Raw genomic sequence first — 21,190 nt, 5'->3', positions numbered from 1 at the left:
AAAGCAAACCACATGGCCCAACCTGATGTCAACAGGGCAAGGAAGTATGCTTCCTCCACAGAAATGTATTGCAAGTCACATGGAAATGACTGGGGATATAAACTCCTCTTTCAAGGAAGGGGCCAGAGAGGAATTGGGGACAGTGCTACTAACTACCACAATCTGCCTTCTGAATCAGAAATGTTTATTTTTCTTTTTTCCACATGCAAAATATTCTCATAAATTTTCATGTCTTCTCTTTGCTACCTTGGTAGGCTCCGTGAGGATAAAACCATGTCTATTTTACTAACCTGTCCTCAGCACTATACTTAAAACATAGTAGCTGCTCAAAAAATAATGTTTAATCGATGAATAAAGGAATAAATTGAAATAGCATATTTATGTTTTGTTTGGAAGAGTAAGGGGAAAGTACTCAGGATTTGGTGAAAGGCTCCATAAAGCTGACGCAGGGCTAGAAGTGGATTAAATGACGTGAGCCTAACAGAAGGCACTCGGAATTGATATGGCTGCTTCCCGTCGAGCTGTGGAGAAATCAACTTGATTAGAATGAAGCTTACATTTTGCAGTGATATTTATAGCTGGTTAACAATTAACCCCTCTCATCAGAAACATAATACCCCAAAGTTCTTTCCTGTGTTGCAAATAAGTCCCCATGGAGTCAGCTGACACTCCTTGACGAAACGAGAAGGGGGAAGGCTTTCTAGGCCCATGATCCCTTGTTAAACTTCAGTATCCACCCCCTAAAAGAGAAAACTTTGAAATTAGCATTTGAGAGTTTTATATTTTCAAGTCTTGATGCTTTTCTGTAAAAAAATAAAATTTTATCCACAAGATGAAAACAAACTGCCATTATTTCAAGAGAAACATTGCCTTTGTTATACCTTGAATTGTAAGGCATTTTCCTCCCACTTTTTTTGAGCTGTTGAATATGTATTAACCATCAATATATCCAAGGAGGCAGGAATCATTATGTCTTTTGTAATGATGATAATGCCAAGGGGACAAAATGACTTGCTGAGGGCAGAGCGAGTCAGTGAGTCAACAGCTGAGATAAAAACAAAGTCCTGGATTCCTAATTAGCAGGCTGGCAGTCTGACTGCCCAGGCTCATGGCTTCATCTCATGTCCCCTGGTGCTGTTGGCGCAGCTCGGATAAGGTGATCTTATTATTCTGCATTGCTGCAGCTCCAGTGGGCCCCTTTCGCCTAAATGTATTTGCTAACTATAATTACACATTAGTAATCTTGAAAACTAGCAAATGGGAGGGTGAGCATGAAGTCATGCAGATGCATATTCATATAATCAGTTGCCATGTCATTATAGCTCCTTTGAGCACACAAGCTGTGAAGGCAGCACCTAGCCAGAGCACGTATGCAGCAACTGCCACGTAGCATGAAAAGCCAGTGTGTGAGGGGCAAGGAAAACAGAGAGCTACAAAATGTTCATTCATCTTCTCCACCTCTCCCTACTTTTTAAAAAAAATTTTCTTTCTCTTCATACGTGCGGACAGTTGAAACACAAAGAAAGTTGCTCTTGGCCATTTTGACCAAGCCAGAAATGCCTTTCTCCTATTAGTATGCTATAATAATGAGTTCATTCCCACTTTGCCCCATGGCTGTTCAATCCTGAATGAAGGAAAGAAAATTTGTAGTGGAAAATAGAAGACTCTTTTTGCATTCTTATTACGGAGCAGAGAAACGAGTGTCATGTTTTCTCCATCATCAATTTCTCTCTCTCTACTGGATTTTTCTGGCCAATATCTAAACATGTTTTTATTTCTCTCAAAAGCAAGCAAGTATAATGGTGGAAGAACTATTCCTCTACCCTCTAGGTCCTTCTGGCTGCACTAAGAATTAAATTGATGTGAGACAGAATAACAGGAGAAAATCAAAGTTTAATAACATGTTTATATGGGAGAAACCCAGGAAAACTGGGTAACTCACCGAAATGGCTGAAACCACCACCTTAAATACTATCATCAGCTAAGGACAAAGGAGGATGTTGAGGGTAGTGGTTTGGGACTTCAAAGGGAAGGAAGGCAATTTACATGGAGACAGAAAAGCAAATGTTTGGTTAATAAATGTTTGCTGGGCCGTCTATAGACAATGTGACTGGAGAGAGAACTTGATGAAGATGGGCCTAGGGAGGTTCCTCCCAGTCTACCACACCTAGAGTTGTCTATGGGGATAACTCCTTCCTGGGAGAGGGCGTCTATCTTAAATTCTTTTTGGCAGTTAGGGGAAAAGTCAAAGTTTATCTCTGAGTCTTTTGTTCTTAAAAATGATCAAGCCAAAGAGATACATTTTGAAATGGCAAATTCTGATCCCCCACACTAGCCAGAAAAAAGGAAAAGACCTATGTTGACCCCACTTCCTTCTCCAACTATGTCTCATCTTTCTCTTTCATTTTACATCAAAACTCCTCAAAAGTGTTAGCTATACCAGCTGTTTCCAATTTCTTTTTATTTTATCTTGAGTCCACTTCAGGCGGGCTTTGCTATGATCTCTTCATTAAATTGGCTGTGTCAAGGTTGCTAAGAAGACCCATAGTGCTAAATTCAGTGATCAATGCTCACTGCTCATCTTAGTTGACGTTTCAGCAGCATTTGACACAGTTGATAGTCCATCCTCCTCTAAATACTGTTTTTCTGTTTGTTTTCAGGATGCCATATACTTTTAATTTTTTTCCTACCTCACAGATCACTCCTTCTCAGTCTACTTCGCTTATTCTTCCTCATCACCCAGACCTTAAAACGGCGAAGTGCAAAGGGCTCAATACTTGGTCCTCTTCTCCTCTCTAAACTCATGTCTTTAAAAACATTCCATATATTGAATAACTCCAAAATGAGTTATCTCCAGCCCAGACCTCTCCTGTGAAATTCAGGCTAATATAATCAGCTGCATACTCTATGCCTCTATCTAGATATTTAGTGGACAATCTCAAACTCAATATATCCAAAACCAACGGTAAACTCCCCTAAACCTGATATTTCAGAAGTCTTCCTCATTTAAATTAATGGCAATGCCATTCTTCTAGTTTCTTAGACCAAATCCTTAGAGTCATCTTCTACCCTGTTTCTTTCACACACCAAATCCAAATCCATCAGGAAGCAAATCCTCTCAGCTCTACCTCCAAAATATAGAGTATCCAGGATCTTACCACCTTTCATCACCTTCACTGCCAGTCCTCTGGTGTTTCATCATTGCTACAGCATCTTAACTGATCTTTCTGCTTCCACTCTTGTTTCCATTCAGTCTCTTCTCAGCACAGAAGTCAGAATGACCCTGTCAAAACTGAATCCAACTCATATCATGGCCCTTCTTCAGAATCTTCCAGTGAAAGAGGGAAAAACTAAAAAACATTTTCAAAGGCTTCTAATAGTACTCCAAGTAAAAGTCAAAGTAAATTGATACAGGATCTAGTCCCCTGTTAGCTATCTGACATCGTCTCCTACTACTTTCCCCATTGCTCACTCAACTCCAAGTGTTCCCAAAAATGTGCTCCAGGTATGGATCTGCCTAATGGCTTTGCACTTATTATTATCTCTACCTGGGAAACTATCCATCCAAATATCCACATAATTTACTCCAATACTTCATCCATATCTATATTCAACAGTCAACTTCTCAGTGAGGCCTTCTCTGACCACCTGATATGTAATTATAAACTTTACCGTGAAACTTCTAAAAGAAAACATAGGCAGCATGCTCTTTGACATTAGTCTTAACAGCATATTTTCAAGTACCATGTCTGACCAGGCAAGGGAAATAATAGAAAAAAATAAACAAATGGGATTACATCAAACTAAAAAGCTTCTACGCAGCAAAGGAAACCATCAACAAGACAACCTAACAATTGGAAGAAGATATTTGCGAACCATATATCTGATAAGGGGTTAATATCCAAAATATACAAAGAACTCATACATCTCAACAACAAAAAAACTAACAACCCAATTAAAAAATGGGCAAAACATCCGAACAGACAATTCTCCAAAGAAATGTACAGATGGCCAACAGGTACATGAAAAGACGTTCAACATCATTATCAGGGAAATGCAAATCAAAACTAAATGAGACATCACCTCACTCTGGTAAGAATGGCTATAATTAACAAGATAGGAATCAATAAGTGTTGGAGCAGATGTGGAGAGAAGGGAACCCTCATACACTGCTGGTGGGAGTGTAAACTGGTGCAGCCACTATGGAAAACAGTATGGAGACTCCCCCCAAAATTAGTAGATCTACCATATGATCCAGCTATTCCACTGCTGGATATTTATCCAAACAACATGAAAGCATGAATGTGTAAAGGTACATGCACCCCTATGTTCATCACAGCATTATTCACAATTATTCACAATAGCCAAGACTTGGAAGCAACCTAGGTGCCCATCAAAGGACGAATGGATAAAGAAGATGTGGTATACCTACACAATGGAATACTACTCAGCTGTAAGAAATTATGAAATCCGGCCATCTGTGACAACATGGATGGACCTTGAGGGTATAATGCTAAGTGAACTAAGTCAGAGGGAGAAAGTCAAATACTGTACGATCTCACTCATAAGTAGAAGATAAGAATAACAACAAACAAACACATAGCAACAGAGATTGGATTGGTGGTTACCAGAGGGGAAGGGGGGAGGGAGGAGGAGGAAAGGAGTGATTAAGCACATGTGTGTGGTGATGGATGGTAATTAGTCTTTGGGTGGTGAACACAATGTAATCTACACAGGAATCAAAATATATAACGATGTACACCTGAAATTTACATGATGCTATAAACCAATGTTACCACAATTAAAAAAAAAACTTTACTTTTTCCCTTTGCACTTATTACCACCTAGAATATTATATATTTTAATTATATGTTGCTTATTTTCTGTCTCTCTCCACTAATCTCAGAAAGATGGAAATATTGCTTTTGTTTTTTCCACTGCTGGCACATACAAGTGTTTATTCATATTAGTTGAAAGAGTCGGTGAATGAATGAATTTGGGGGGTAATAAACTAATATTTTATATAATGTAGCAATTAGCTCCTCCTGAATATTAAACCACCCCAAAAGTTGGTGGTTTAGAACAATAACTATTTATTTAGCTCATGATTTATGAATCAACGATTTTGTCTGAACTCAAACCAGACAGTTCTTCCTGTCTTGACTGGGCTAACTAATGTATTGTAGTCAGCTGTAGGTCAGCTAGGTAGTTTTACTTCTTAAATTTAGCTTGCTGTCAGCGAACGAAACATTGGCAAATAGGCCACATCCCTGTCATCATTGAGATGGCTAGTCTGAACTGTTCACCGGGTACCTAAACAGGGTTCTGAGAGAGAGCAGCAGTGTACAAGACCTCTCAAGACCTCGGCTCAGAACAGTCACAACATCATTTCAGCCACATTCTGCTGCTTAAAGTCTAATAACCAAGATTCAAGGGATGAGGAAATAAACTCCTCCTCTTAAAGGAGGGAGTTGCAAAGTCACATTGCAAAGGGGCATGGATCCAGGGAGGAGAATGACTTCAACTATTTTTGCAAATAATCTACAACTGCAGGCTACCAAGGAAAGATCAGAAATATTCTCCAGATAGCTTTCTGGAATAGAAACAGATGGCCAACTCGCCTGAGTGGTTTAGCTTTCTAAAACAAGAATTATTAATCTCTTACCATCCATGAATCTTTTGATGAGACAATACTTTCCATTCAAGTAATCTGATCTTCCACTTTTTGTCATTTATGACCCTGGATCAATATTGTGAAACAGCATAATAGAGTGGAATAAGAATGGTGATTTTTAACACTGAGGATTGCATTTTTAAATTCATCTCTTACCACACGAATTTATGTGGGAAACAATTCTCCATGAGTCTCCAATGTCTCTGCGTGTCTTCTGAGCAGAGGCACTATCAGCTTTTGTTCTCTCCCATATTTTCAAATATATTTATATAGCAGCTGGCTTTGGAAGATAAAGATGCTGACTCCCTTCAGGGCAAAGAGCAGGTTTGTTTATTCTCCAGTGTACTAAAGATAATATCTCCTAGGGCAAAGTTCAGGCAGGTTTGTTTACAGACCATTGTAAAAGATTCTGGTTCCCTGAGCTCAGTGTTCTTCAGCTGTTATACAAATCCAGTACATGTGCAGAATTCACATAGGACCACTCCATGTCACCCCCGTGGGACTTGGGGCAAAGGCAACTGACAGAAGCGTGAAGATCATGCTGGCTACTGTGCTGTAAATAATAAAGTCCTTTGACTCTGACCCAGTAGTCTTTTGTTTTCTGCCAGTATCCATGAAATAGCAAGATAACTGCTTAGTATACAAGTATGGAAAATCCCAGAACCTTCACAATTCTTAATATTTTTTTATAATTTGCATCATTTAAATAATTATACATGTATTATTTTAATCACATGGGCACCCACTAGGTTGTTCACAAATATAGTGATAAAGACATCATCACTTTTTTTGAGTATCTACGATACAATCTGTTATTGTGGTTTGGCTACTTAGGGGAAAAAACATCTTACATGAAAGTGAACTGTTGTGGATTTTGCTTTACGTAGTGTATTGTCCAAAATAATATCCACTTTTTTAAATCACAAAGTTACACTAAATCAAAACTTCTAGTTTAAAAAATGCCATTTTCACTCTAGCAGTACACATACTAAAGTTAATATGATACAGAGAAGATTAACAAGGTCTGTACTCAAAGATGACATGAAAATTCATGAAATGTTTCATATTTTGAGAAGAAAAGGAATAAGAGAATGTATTTGACTAGTATAAAAGAAGACAAGAATGCAGAGAAAAAGGAAGATGAAATAGTTGGGATAAATATAAAACTAATAATAAGATGGTAGATAGAAGCCACATATATCAATAATCACTTTAAATGCAACTGATAATCTAACTAAAAGACTACAATTGTCAGAGTGGATTAAAAAGTATATGTTCTTTAAGTAGAAATTGAAGGGCACTTATAAGGACACAGATGTTTGAAAATAAAAAAAGACAGTAAAAGACATACCTTGTAAGCAATAATCAAAAGAAAATTGGTATGGCTACACTATTATGAGACAAAAAAGATTTTATGGCTCGAAACATTACTGGAGAAATAAATTGGCATTACATAATAATAAGAAGGCATCCCCAAACCCCACTCGAGGGGCATTCTGTAAATACCTGACCAGTACTCCTCAGAACTGTCAAGTTCATCAAAAACAAGAAAAGTGTGAGAAACTGTTATACTCAAAAGGAGTCTAAGGAGGTATAATGACTATCTTCTCAATTTTTCTAATTTAAATTATTTTAAAATGAAAATTTTATTGAAAAAATGATATATAACACAAATATACAATATTAGCAAAAACTCCTAAAAATCTATAAAGAAAGAGCAGACAAAAAAATAAAAATGAACAAAATACTTGAATAAATATTCACAAGTGGGACATCCAAGGGGAAAAAAACACATGAAAACTTTCCCTATTTCATTAGTCCTTCAGGTTATCTAAATCAAAATCACAGTGTGATACCACCATACACCCATGAGAATGGCTAAAATGAAAAAGACAGATAATACCAAATAACTGTTTGAAAGTGTTGGAGCAACTAGAACTTTCATACATTGCTGTAGGAGTGTAAATTGGTGCACTTTGGAAAGCGTTTACTAAAACTGAACATATACCTACTCTGTGATATAGTAATTCTACTCCCAGATATATACCACCCGGAATGCTGACATATACTCACCAAAAGACGCACATGAGGATGTTCACAGCAGCACTATTTGTAATAACCCAAAATCAGAAGCTATCCTTTGATTCTGATTTTCAGCACACCCAACTTTGGCTAGAGAACCTGCCTGACTTTTTTTGGTCCTGATATTACTTCCTGTTTACAATCTCTGTTTAACTCTGGATCTTCATTCAAGTGTCTCCAAACCCCGCCTAAGAATGTTCCCTTAACTCAAAGGATAATCAGGGAACTCCTTTGGCTAAATTAGATGAGTTACCTTGAGGCACTGCCACAAAAAATAGGTTCAGGAGATTTCTTCAACTAAGTAGAAAATCTGCACTATGGATGATGTCAGAAGGGAAGACAAAACCAGTACAAATCTTGTCTGCCTTAGAGAACTTTTGTGTAAGGCTAGGAATGTAGGCTAGTCATTTTGCTTTCACTCTTTCTTCAGGCATTGTTTCAAAAACAGCAAGGACAATAATAAAAGCCTAACACCATGTAATGATATATAATGTCATGTGTTCACTTCATGTATACTTGGCTATAATTCTCCCAAATAACACATTATGAATGCAAATGAACCATTTTAATTTGTAGTGAAGTGGTAAACAGTGAATAGCACGTTTATGTCATGCTCTGTGGGACCTAACATGGGGAAAGAATGGAAAAAGGAAAAAGTTCTCCAGTGCCTACTGCAGTGTTTGGTATAGGGGGGTGATTAAGAAACGTATGCTGAAAAAAGGGGACTGGAAGAATCCTCTACCTATTTGTACAAGGAGAGAAGAGGCACCACCTGGTGAAAGAGTTCTTTTTTTTATGGACAGACTGCTGACAGCAACTGATCGCTAGTCTCTTCAAAGTACATTCTTTTGGATAGGTAAATCAAACATTTATAAAACGGCACCCTGCTTATTCCCTCTAAAGGATGATTAAAAGCAAACTCCCTCTTTTCAAGGTGTAATTATGTATAATTGTCAAAACTTCTGCTGCAACTATAATTCGTAATTCATATTTAAATTTTAATGTTAAGCCAGTGGAAGTTGCTACTTAAAATAATAGCAAAAGTTTGTTAGGGCTGTGAATAAATTTCTTCCTCCTGCACCATTAATAAAAGGTCGAATTTAACCTTGACTAGTAAATACTCAATTTTCTTTTGCTTTCAGAGACTATAACAATGAACTTATCTGAAAATACTGATTGAGAATATATTAATTGCATCGTTTTTAGATCCATAGAATATTTTTGGGGGAGAATTACTCATTTTCTTCCAACTAGTATTACTAGATTAATTATACATCTGAAAAATTAGTATGCTTATTTGTTCCTGTGGTTGATCATAAAAGTTAGAAATATCCATGCCAAAAGGAAATCTCTTCTAGCGTGCATATTTATATTGGACTCAGTGATACAGTATTTAGCTGTTAATTTTATTTTATGTATGTGTTGTTCTATAACTGCGACTCAAATGTGCATTATATCCATGTCAATAGGTAGCAGTTACTTGTCTACCAAGTTTATTGTAGAGGCATCTAAAATGCAAAAGAGATTAAATCATAAATTCATGTTTCCCTAGAACCTAGTGAACCATAAAAATCTTGCAAAGTTTGCCAGACATCAACATTTAAAATTAAGCTCGACATTTCTGTCTTTTACTCATTAAATTTCCGGCCATGCATTTCATATGGTATATACAGCGAGTCACTGTGAAGTATCAAGCCAAATATAAAAGCTGTAATAGTCTTCCGAAGTGAAAAAACTTCAATCTTCCATGGAAAAGAATAAAATAGGATGCCCCAAAAATAGATAAAATAGAAAAGAGCCCACAATACAGATTGTAATTAATTTGGTGCTCTGCCAAGTTCAGTGAAAGAAGAAAATATCAAAAATCCCAGAGTAAAGATAAGCATACAATAGATTGGGCTTTATTCTAAAAGATACATTGGATTCCTTAATTTAATTTCAAAAGAAAAAAATGTATCGATTAGGGTTGCAAATTATGATTCTATCATTAACTCTTTTTTTTTCTTTGTGGAAGGAAAGATATGCTATTGAAATTAAATCTAATGTTCACATTAAGAAAGCAGGTCTGTGTTTTTAAACTATATTATTTATTTATTTCTTCCTATATTACCATAGGATTTTTCCTCCTCAAAATCCAAGTTCCCTTGGTTGTGCTAAGATCATTGATGATCAAAAAATAAATATGCTTACTAAATGAATATGTTAGGAAGCACTTTTTTTGTCCAGATCACAATCTATTGCTGATGTCAATAAATGTCATAGATTAAAATAATGTCAAGCCACTTGACAATCCTGTGAGGAAATAAACTTAATTTTGAATTGAAATTTCCTCTGTCAGAGAAAATGTTCTTTCATGTGAGGTAAGAGTAAAAAATAAATAAATGTGTTTATTTCCATTCCCTTCCCCCAAAATAGTAGCAACTCTCCTAACCACCACCACCACTACAGAAACAAGAAAGGCAAATAGATGTTGATCCTTCTACAGTGGCCAAGGTGGGTGTTAAATGCTTATTTATTCACTGTGTGGATTTGGAAGATTTCTCCATGTAGACACACAAGGTATTAGGGAATGGCCTCCAGTAAGACACTATGAAAGCGCAGCTCTTATGCGGAGCCATATGTAAATTTTATTTCCCCAGCTTAAGCATAAGCTTTAGTGAAGATATCCAGAATGGAAATGTCCAGTGAAGGAAGTTTCTGCTTTGGCAAACGTGTAACCCAGTGGCAAAGAGTGAGATAAACTTGCTACACCAAAAAAAAGAAAAGAAAAGAAAAATAGTATAATGTCTAAGATTTACAACAACTTTTAGACTTCCATTGTTAAATTAATGCAGTCTGTCCTATATTTTAAAGCTCCACCTGTGCCAAATAATGAAAGATGAAAGGTACAGAATGGGGAAGAGCAGTGATCTTGAGCTATAGCATCAAGACGCGGCTAATAAATCAATACATTCTTTTTCTTTTTCTTATGCATCATCTCAAACTGCACACTGAGTCAGAGCATCTGGGCTGTGATCCAAATCAGATAGTTAGACAGCCCAAAACACCAGATCAACAGATTTCTGAACTAGTGTTATTCATCATATAGACATAATCGTTAGACCAACAAGATATGAAGCTTGTATTTACAGAATGATAAACTTCCAGATGAAAGCTGGAAAAATTCACTCTGACTCACAGATGTTTTGCCTATTTGATGATACACATCTGGGTATTTGGAAACATCCAGATGATTAACTATATTCTTTAGTTTCCTTGCAACCGTTCTGTGTCATATAAACAATCTTCAAGCCTTCCTTAAGTTAAGACATTCCCTATAATTCACAAATATTATGCATTTATATATATGCACACAGAAAATAGGAAAACAGGAGCAATAGCCTCCCAGGGGACATCTGGCAATGTCTGGAGAAATTTTAATTGTCATATCTGGAGGATGCTACTGGCTTTGAGTAACAGAAGCCAGGGATGCCGATAAATATCCTACAATGCACAGGACATCCCCTTACAACACAGAATATTAGCTGAGTAGCTGGTGATTTAAAATTAATTGATCACTCTTTATCTAGATGTTTTCAGATTATAAATCCAAGTGCAAACTATGGAGAATAAGCGCAACTGTTGTTCGGCAGCCTCGGCATTAAATTAAACAATTATAAAAACCCAGATGAATCAAAGACCAGGTTGTGCTCGGGTTAGGACAAGTGGTGTGCTGCAGGCAGCTGGTGCTGGCTTGAGACGACTTTTAAATTTTCAGGAATTTTGCAAGCCAATTGATGTCACACTGATATTCTGAAATTGTCCATGTTAAGAGTATTTACATGGTGGAAATCGGCAAACACTACAATCAGGATTTTGCCCTACCCCGCCAAAGAGACAGTTGTCAATCATTTGCCAGCACACCACTGGTTAGGATACAGAGCACTGGTGATTTTGTAATACTATCTACCATCTACTTTACTCTATGAAAAACCATTTTTACTGGCCAATTTTAAATACTATTTTTCAGTATTTTTAAAATAATCTGTCCTAATGATGCTTTATATTTACATGTAGAACATCAATGTATTCCTTTTGACAATGCCAACCTCCAATTATACTATCACTCCTAACAGAAACTTTAATTGACCACTTTTTGCAAAATAAGGCTAATGAAAATATTCTGCAGTTTATTACCCAAAGGCTAATTGTATAAATGCATGCCATTAACTGAGATGATCAGTCTTGAAAAAGTGAAGATAAATTTTAGTTAAAAAAAGATTAGTTATCCTTTAAAAGCTCAAAGTTGACAGATTCAAGATTTAAATGGGGCTTTGATGTAGCTAAATTAATTTTCTCCCTAAAAGAAAGGTCAGCAGCATTAGAATGCCGATTTTGCTCAAGAAATTAAAGCTCCAGTTATCTTGGTTGGGGATGAATAGAGAATCATAACTTTCTCTCCTATTTTACCATATTAGCTCCTTTTGTTTCAGGCAGATATTAATTTCCAAATCCCACAGCGCGTCTGTGAAATACCAAGGCATCATTCTTTAAACTGACTTTGGTAGGTTTCACATATCTTTTTGAGAACTTGTTGCAGAGCACTCACCTGATCAGATAGTCCATTTTTGAGCCAAAAATATTTTGCTTTTCCTAATTTAACTTGGCACTTTGAGGTGGAAAGAGCAGTTTCATAATCACCTTCATTATTCTCATAGAATGTGAAATAAAAAGGATTATCTTCAACAGCCTAACTTTTCACTGCTCAAGATTAAAAGTGAATTGAAAAATCTTAGTTCTAAATGAATTTCAAAATGTCCTGTGAAAGAATCAAGATGCTACATAACTTCTAAACTGAATAATTTTAACCCTCACCACCACCCACAAAACATGGAACAAGTCCCTGGCCCACTGGTACACACTAGTCCTTAAAACGTGGTAACTATATATATCATCAATGACTTGTGATAATCTTAGTGACAACATAGCAAATCCGCTTGATTTGTGGATTTCCTTTTGTTAGCTTTAACAGTCTGTCTCTATATAGCTAAGAGATCTCTTGGATCATAAACTGAACTCTGTGCACAAAGATCAAAAGTTGATCCAGGGGCCGGCCCCGGGCGGAGTGGTTAAGCTCACACGCTCTGCTGCAGCAGCCCAGGGCTTCGCTGGTTCGGATCCTGGGCGCGGACATGGCACCGCTGATCAGGCCACGATTAGGCAGCGTCCCACATGCCACAACTAGAAGGACCTGCAACTAAGATATATAATTATGTACGGGGGGGATTTGGGGAGATAAAGCATAAAAAAAAAAAAAAGTTGATCCAATCAGGTCACTGAGACCACAGATGCTTAACGGTAGTTGTGAGGAGGTAGGCAGAGGGGTTGATATTTCTGCATTTCTCTAAAACTGAAGCTCTACTGTAGTTAATTTTATTGCCTACCATAAAGGAAGGACAAGTCATAACAAAATTAGAAATCAAGCAAGACAACTATCAGCAGTATAGCGTAGTGGTTAGGGGTTTGGATTTGAATATCACATCTGTCTGAGTTTGAATATTATCTTTACCCTTTATCATATGCCATATTTAATACGCCATCCATTTCAAGATGCATCATTATTTTATGTAGCACCAAGAAAAAGGAATAAAATGGGCAATTATACTTTTGGAAGACAAAGATTTTAAAGACGTATCCCAATTTCAGAGACTAAAATATTGTTTTAAAAAAGTATCTTACAATCAATGAAAAATAGTCCTCATTGTGTGACCCTATGTGACCTGAACTTGGCCTCAGTTTCATCAGCTGTAAAATAGAGCAGGTAATACCTAACCTCATGGGGTTGTTTTGAGGATTAAATCAGATAATGTATGGAAAATGCCTGCCAACAAGTAGGAGCTCACTTTAGCAGGGCAAAAGATTTACTGCCTTGCAGGTACTTTTCATTATATTTTATTCAGTGCTCTGAATGCAAATACAAAATTATGAATTACAGTGAGGTCCACTGGCAGTTAAGAAACTATTTGAAATATTAATATCAGTATATCACTTTTTGACCTTAAACAAATCGACAGCCAGTTATTTCTCCAGCAAAAATGGGTTTATTCAGGATCAGCAAAGAATCGCAATTTAGGGTCTGCAATCATGGGGAACCACGTGCAAGTCCTGGGCAGCAAGCAGAGTGGAAACTCTTATAGAGGGAAGGAGGAAGTTGGGAGGGATATCATAAACAAAGCGTCCATTGGAGGAGACTGGGAGTTCCAGTGTAGTGGCTTTTCATTGGCTGAGTTGTGACAGTCTCTCACTGCTTGAGCTTCCTGTTCTCAAGAAGAGGAAAGACTTTCTTCTTCCTGTTGGGTTCTGCTATCAACATAGGGTGTGAGAGTTCCCCTCTTTGGCCTCCAGACTCCATTTTAATGAGGTTTCTGTTTACTATTTTCCACAACTTCAAGCCAATAGGTTTTGATTCGACAAATATTGAACATCTACTATCAGTGAGAGACAATATAGTGTAGTGGTCTGTCTATGAATCTTGACATCTTTACTTACTAGACATGAATTTGGACAAGTTAACTCATTTTACATCATTTTTCCATATCTCTAAAGTAGAAATGATAATAGTTGTGGGGATTAAATGAGTTAATGAATGCAAAAGATTTAGAAAAGTACCTGACACCTCCTAAGCACTCCATAAATGATAACTTTTATTTTACTATGTTTCAAGCACTGTTTGGAGGGATAGAAATACAGCAGTGAACAAAAAAGACATAATCACTGCTGAGTGGATTCTACAGGATAGTGAGGAAGGACGGTATATAGAGAGATTTAGAATAACAGGCAGTGTTATGTGCTATGAAGAAAAGTAAAGCATGATAGGGGATAGACAGCGGTAGAAATGCTCATCTTAGAGTAGTCAGAAAAGGAATCTTAGAAGAGGTGGATATTTGTATAAAGGCCTAATAAAGCAAAGGAGCGAGCCATGGGCGATCTTGGGACCGGGCATTGCACCCAGGAGTAGGAGTAAATGCAAAGGCCTTTAGGAAAGAATGAAGCTGGCACATTGGAGAAAGAGCAAGATCAGTGTAGCTGTGGGAGAGGAAACTAGGAGGAGAGAGTTTTTATGGACAGTTGAATACAGAATATTTTTTACGATTTTATTTTCAGCTAGACGTGGATCTTTTCCTTAGAGGTAGTTTTCATATTACTCAGATAATATTAAAACATTCCATTATGGAAGGAGCATTAAAGCAATGCCATATTTAAATGCAAAGAGGCTTTAAATGACATTCATTTTACTGAGCACCTGATTCAGAAGTAACCTTTCTAATACGGGAAGAGCCGCAAAGCTCTTCATGTTCATTGGGGAAAGAAAGAGGCGTTGCACAGTGTCAACCTTTTTTTAAATGTTCACTGTAGGAAAGGTCCCCATAGCTCTTTTTGTCATGGTCTGACAGTTTGACTAATTCAATTTTATGTCATCATTAACTTTGAACTTCCTCTTATTTCTTCAGTTCTCTTTTGCTCCTCCTCATTCCTCTAGGCTCTTTCTAACTTTCCTGGCTCTTATCAAAAAGTAAGATACACTGATAATTCAAAAACATTCTTTCAGTAAATTGTTTTCCTTTCTTCCCCACCAAGGATTGTGCAGGGGCTAATATAAAGCAAAAACAAAACAAAACAAAACAAGACTGACTAAGGTTTGAAGTGGAAAAGTTCTAAGCAGTGAAATGGCCAAAAGTTCAGAAACAGTAATAAGCTAGAATATTAGAACCACAAGAATCATTCCTGATAAAGCAAATATTTAGCTATAAATTTAGTGATTTCCAAAGATTTGTCAGGTAAGTATAAACATACTAGATCATCTTTTACCTTTCCCTTCTTAACACCTCTAAACGAGGCTTTTCTTTTTAATTCCTTAGCTCACAAACATATTTATTACTCCTCCCTTCTTGGTCTAACCTCCTCCTCCCTAATTTTACATATTCAAAATGACACTTCCAATACTTAGGCAGGAGCCATCATATCAGAAGAGGACCTCCAGCCAAATGCATGAGCCAATTAGTATGGAGAATTCTATAGCTACTCGGGCCATAAACATTTCTAAGGTCTTTCACTGATGAAGTTTTACAAGATTGGTTTTCTACCACAACTGGAAACCTGCTTATTGCCCCATTTCCATGGTGGAACTGCTATACCTCTGTAAGCTGAACGTATTTCCTGATCTCTAGGTCATCAAGTAGCTCATTTTCTTTACTTTGTATAGTTAAAGCTTGTCTTAGCTTGTTTTAAATTTCTCCCATTCAATGTGTTTTGTATGAAGATATGGAATCTTAGCTGAAGAACTTTGTATTTAAGTATTTTAAGAAAATGTTTTTCATTTAAACTTTTTAAAGAAATATTCATTCTATATTAGGTCATGTTTAGAAAGATCCTCCAAATGTATCTTTTGATCTAGGCAGAGGTTGACAGAATTACCCAACAAAAGAATTATTTATTTAGTGGCAAGCAATTGATAAATATTTGCCCAAATGCAAGAATATCATTTGGTCAAATGCAGGTGCAAAATTCTCTCTTATTGCTTATTGGTTAGTTAGTTGCATTTTTGTACAGACATTCCTGTAATTGAATTTCCATGTGAAGGTTGTTTGTTATAGCACTATTTGTAAGAGAAAAGCCTGAAAATGACTCAAATAGTTGTCAACAAAGTGGGAGTTGAAGAAACTATGCTAAACCACACAATGGAGTACTATGCAGATGTAAAAAGTAGTGAAGAATATCTCAGTATACACTTATGGAGCAATCTCCAGGGTATAATGTTGCATTTTTTAAAAATTACTATATATAGCATAACCACAGTTCCCAAAACATCCTTTATTCCACACAGAGCATTCCACATCCTTGTTGTTGCCACCTCTTTCCTCTGTTGCATGTATTTTGTTGTTGCTTTTGTTCTGTTGTGGTACAGGCAGAGAATCACACTCTACCCTCTCACCACTTTTTAGTCCCTCAACATCTTTCCTGTTAAAGATCATGGTACAGTAACGCATTGATAAAATAAAGTATAAATGATGTTGACCAGGGCTGGCCCTGTGGCCGAGTGGTTAAGTTCACACACTCTGCTTCGGCGGCCTGGGGTTTCACCAGTTTGAATCCTGGGTGCGGATGTGGCACCGCTCATCAGGCCATGCTGAGGCGGCATCCCACATGCCACAACTAGAACCACCCACAACTAAAACTATACAACTATGTACCGGGGGGCTTTGGGGAGAAAAAGGAAAAAAGAAAAAGAAAATCTTAAAAAGAAATAATGTTGACTAATAAATATGGTCTACCATGTACTCGACAATGTGCTATACACTGGGAAAAGAGAGGAATATAACATAGACTCTGCATCAAGAAACTCACAAACCAGTAGGAGAAGCAGTCGTGTTAACCAATAAATTGTCTTTTAGTGCAATATGTATAATATAGGCATTAGATAAAGGTTTCAGAAATGTCCAAAATAGAGGCTAATTAATTCTGATGGTGAAAGGCAGTGAGAATGATTATGGGAGTCCTCCTGGAAATGACATTTGAGCTATGCTGTAAAGGATGAGTACAGTGGTGTGCTGGTAAATGTTTAACAGTTAACTCAGTGTAGGGAGAGGTGGGGACAAAACAAACAAACACATGTGACTTGTATTGCTTGCTAATTTCTGTTGTACTCCTACCGTGGCTGATTTCAAACTACCATTGTGAAATAACTGAGAGGAAATGCACACAATTGGCTCAGGCGAGCCAGGGCAAGCCAACTCTAGTAGACTACAGGATGAATGGGATTTTCCTAGTGAACTAGTGGGTAACGGTACTCCAGAACAAGGGGATATGATGAAATATCAAGAGCTGGAGTATACAGTGTAGAGAAGCAAAGGTAAGTAATAAGGCCGAAGAGTTAGTCTGGCTATCATTCTATGAGTTGCTCAAGAGTTTGAACTTTTTCTTCCACAAGTAGTAGAGAGTGAGTAAAGAATATCAAAGAGTTCAGGGACAAGCTTAGATATTTTTTACGAAGATCAAGAGTAGAGAATACGGTTTATAGAGAAAAAGATTAATGGTTGGTAAATTAATTAAGACACTATACGATAGTGTAGGAAAGAGACGTAGAAGGCCATATCTAAGAGAGTAGTAGTGCGAATGGGAATGGAGAGGAAAAAACAAATTTGAGAAATATTTGGAAGGCAGATTTAAAAGGACGTTGCGTCCCTATGCATGTGGCAATGAGGGAGAGAAAGGAGCTAAGGATAAGCTTCCAGTTTCTGAGTGGATGATTGCTTGTAATCTTTTAATACTGTAGTAATGATTTGATTGAGCTTCATCTGAGATGACCCAGTTTAATCTAATTTGACCCAAGTTAACGTATGTATACTGGTTTGCTCCTATAAACAGGAATCAGCAAGTAGAAGATAACTAATTTGTTATTGTTTATTCACCTTTGAACCAGAAGATATTCCTCAATGTTTGGTGGTTGACTGAGGAATGCCCACATTCCTGGGCAGGGTAAAGGAGCCTGAAGAGGAGCGTGCAGAGAGGTGGAAGGAGAAAAAGAAGAGAGCAGAGTCATGAAAATCAACTGATGAGAGAATTTCCAGGAGCAGGGAGTAGTCATGCAGGCCAAAATCTGCATTTGTTCAAGTAAATTAAGAAGTAAAAAGTGCTCATTTTTGGTTCAGAATCCAGTAATCATAAGTAACTGTACTAAGAGTAGTTTTAAGGGAGTAAGAAAGACAGAAGCTGCGTCATGCTGAGTTTTGGAGAGAACAGATGAAGTGGAGACAGATTAGTTCTAATATTAATAACTCTATAGGTGCCTGATAGTCAATTAAGGGGGTCTGGGAGCTTTGATAAATTTTCTCCCAATTCCTACTATTTGACATTTTAATTGTCTGATAGTTTCATAATGGCTTCATGGTTTTCCTTTGTTCTTATCAATTAAGGTAAAATGTCTACATTAGGGGCTGGAAAAATATTTGCTTAGAGTAAGTTATAAAACCCACAAAACCCACAGCCCCACCAGCACAACACACACACACACACACACACACACACACACACACACAGAACATTATAGATGAGGAAAGTGAAGAATAAGAATTTTCATTCTTGTCGCACATCATGTGGTGGTGGTGGTTTGCTTTGGCCTGGGGCACTAAGGAATCTGGTCACAGTCTACTTGTGTTATCTAAGGATGTGTTATCTAAGGACCAGGCAAGGCAGAGATCCCTCAGGACGAAAGGCAGAGGTTGTTTGTAGCAAGGGACTAATTTATTGTTTGTCTAAAATGTTTCCTTTCTGTCCTTTTCCCCCTGTGGGTGGCCTAAGAGGTAGTGTTAAGGGGTGATGTATGGAAAGACAATTTTAGAAAGTTATTGGAGCACATTTAACCTGTAAGAAAGTCTCTCTCTGAGTCAGGTCTGGGCCAGGACATTCCCTGACTTCCACAGGATATCTCTATGCCATATGTCCAATAAAATATAAAATTCTGCCTGCCAAATAGTTTATGTTGTAATATACACGACTTCAAGCCCTCAGGAACTATGTGGAGAATAGAGAATGCATTTTGGCTGCTGTCAAAATAAGGTGTAGATGAGTGGGCAGGTAGTACGGCATCAGTACTAGAGAGTGGACTGGGAGCCTGGCTGAATCTATGGGGTCAGTGAGCAGCGTTGGATGTGTGGAGTTCCCACAGATGGGACTTGCTAAATGCTCTCTTTGACTTTGGTGTCTTTTGTGGATGCCTTATTGAAAAGTGATTTCAGTTCCTGAGGGAAGGGTCCTCCCAGGATTCCCAGGATGGATAGGAAGGATCTGAGGCTCTGTGACTCTGAACTCCAAATGCTCATGGCCCAAAAAGCTTTGATGGGTCAGTACAAACCTGGAAGTGTGTGTCTGTGCCTGTGAGTGTGTGAATGTGTTTGTATTGGGGAAGGGGTATTCAGGGCATCCTGCGGATTATCTTTTAATTCTAGTATGGAGGAGGGGACCCACCCCCAAATACAACAGGTGAACAAAATAGTTTGTGAAGCAATTATATCAACTGTGCTCTCACCTGAAATAAGTGACTATGGCAGTCTCTCACCCCTGGGAATAAGAGACAAGAGACTCTGTGTTTACATAGGCGTGAATTAGTCAAAGAGACAGAGGTTTTGGGAGTTCTGAGAACTTCAGTTTAGCTTAAAGACTGGCAAGCTGATGCAGAGGAAAAACACATAAAGATGAGTGTTATTAATAAATCTGATTTAAAATAAAAAAAACTGCTGGGGTCACTTGAGAATAGAAATAATGCCCCAGGTCTGAGCATTGTGAATTGGGCTCATCACAAATTGTACACTGAGCCTATACACACGTGCCAAATCTTTTTCCTTTACAAGTTATAGAGGAACCTTGAAAAATCTTTCTAGGAGGTGGGGGGCGGGGTAGAATAAACTTGAAAATTTGTATTTGGCTGAAATGTAAAGATATAGTCTATCCTTGGGCATTTAAAATGGCTTATTTGTAGACTTAATTCATGCCTTAAATAATCATATCTTTAAATTGGAAAAAGCAGCTCTAATTTTGCAAACCTTCAGAAACACGTAGGAATATATATTTCAAAGGTGAAAATAATTGTAAAATATTCTTTCATCAGTGGCTAGTTTCCTAATTTGGGGGAGTTATAATGTGTGCCATTTGGATATTGTGAAGTAGGTTGTTATTAGGATGAAAAGCTATTACTACATTTTTTATGTCATACAAGAAAGTAAAAGGGACACAGGTTTTGAATGGGAAATGTTCAGTCCTGTGTAGGTTTGCATTGAATTCTTTTTAAAGAAATATTACTTTTAAAACTAATTTTGTGCAAGTCCATTGCCCTTTTTTTTTTTTTTGCTATTGAGCTGTAGGAGTTCCTTACATATTTTGGATATTAATCCCTTATCAGATATATGGTTTGCAAATATTTCCTCCCATTATGTAGGTTGCTTTTTCACTCTGTCGATTGTTTCCTTTACTCTCCAGAAACTACATTTCTCCAAAGAAGACATAGAAAGAGCCAACGAGTATATGAAAAAATGTTCAACATCCCTAATCAGGGAAATGCTAATCAAAACTACAATGAGATATCACCTCACACTTGTTAGGATGGCTGTTATCAAAGAAACAAAAGATAAAACATGCTGGTGAGGATGTGGAGAAATTGGAACCCTTGTACACTGTTGGAGAAAATCTAAAATGGTGCAGCTGTTATGGTAAAAAGTATGGAAGTTTCTCAAAAAATTAAAAATAGAATTGCTCTATGTTCCTGCAATCTCACTTCCGGGTATATAGACGAAAGAAACAAAATCACTATCTTGAAGGGTAGCTGCCTCCCCATGTACACTGCAACCTTATTTACAATAGTCAAGACAGGGAAACAACCAAGTGTCCATCGACAGATGAATG

General features: G+C 37.3%; 1 long non-coding RNA gene and 1 other non-coding gene across 5 annotated transcripts in view; one reads left to right on the top strand and one right to left on the bottom strand.

The window, feature by feature from the left end:
• The window catches only part of LOC139080951 (uncharacterized), a 158,723-nt gene extending 150,851 nt beyond the window's left edge, over nucleotides 1-7,872 (bottom strand). For all 4 annotated transcript variants that reach the window (XR_011535842.1, XR_011535844.1, XR_011535843.1 and 1 more), the window contains exon 1: nucleotides 7,748-7,872. This is a non-coding gene — a long non-coding RNA (uncharacterized lncRNA). The remainder of the gene's footprint in view (nucleotides 1-7,747) is intronic.
• On the top strand, nucleotides 6,643-6,745 carry LOC139081233 (U6 spliceosomal RNA). Its single transcript, XR_011536356.1, has one exon. It is a non-coding gene; the product is annotated as a U6 spliceosomal RNA (small nuclear RNA).
• Nucleotides 7,873-21,190: the final 13,318 nt, after the last annotated feature.

Source organism: Equus przewalskii, chromosome X, assembly GCF_037783145.1.
Source record: "Equus przewalskii isolate Varuska chromosome X, EquPr2, whole genome shotgun sequence".
Classification (NCBI taxonomy): domain Eukaryota; kingdom Metazoa; phylum Chordata; class Mammalia; order Perissodactyla; family Equidae; genus Equus; species Equus przewalskii.
Note: the sequence above shows the minus strand (reverse complement) of the source record. Positions and strands in the feature narration are given on the sequence as shown.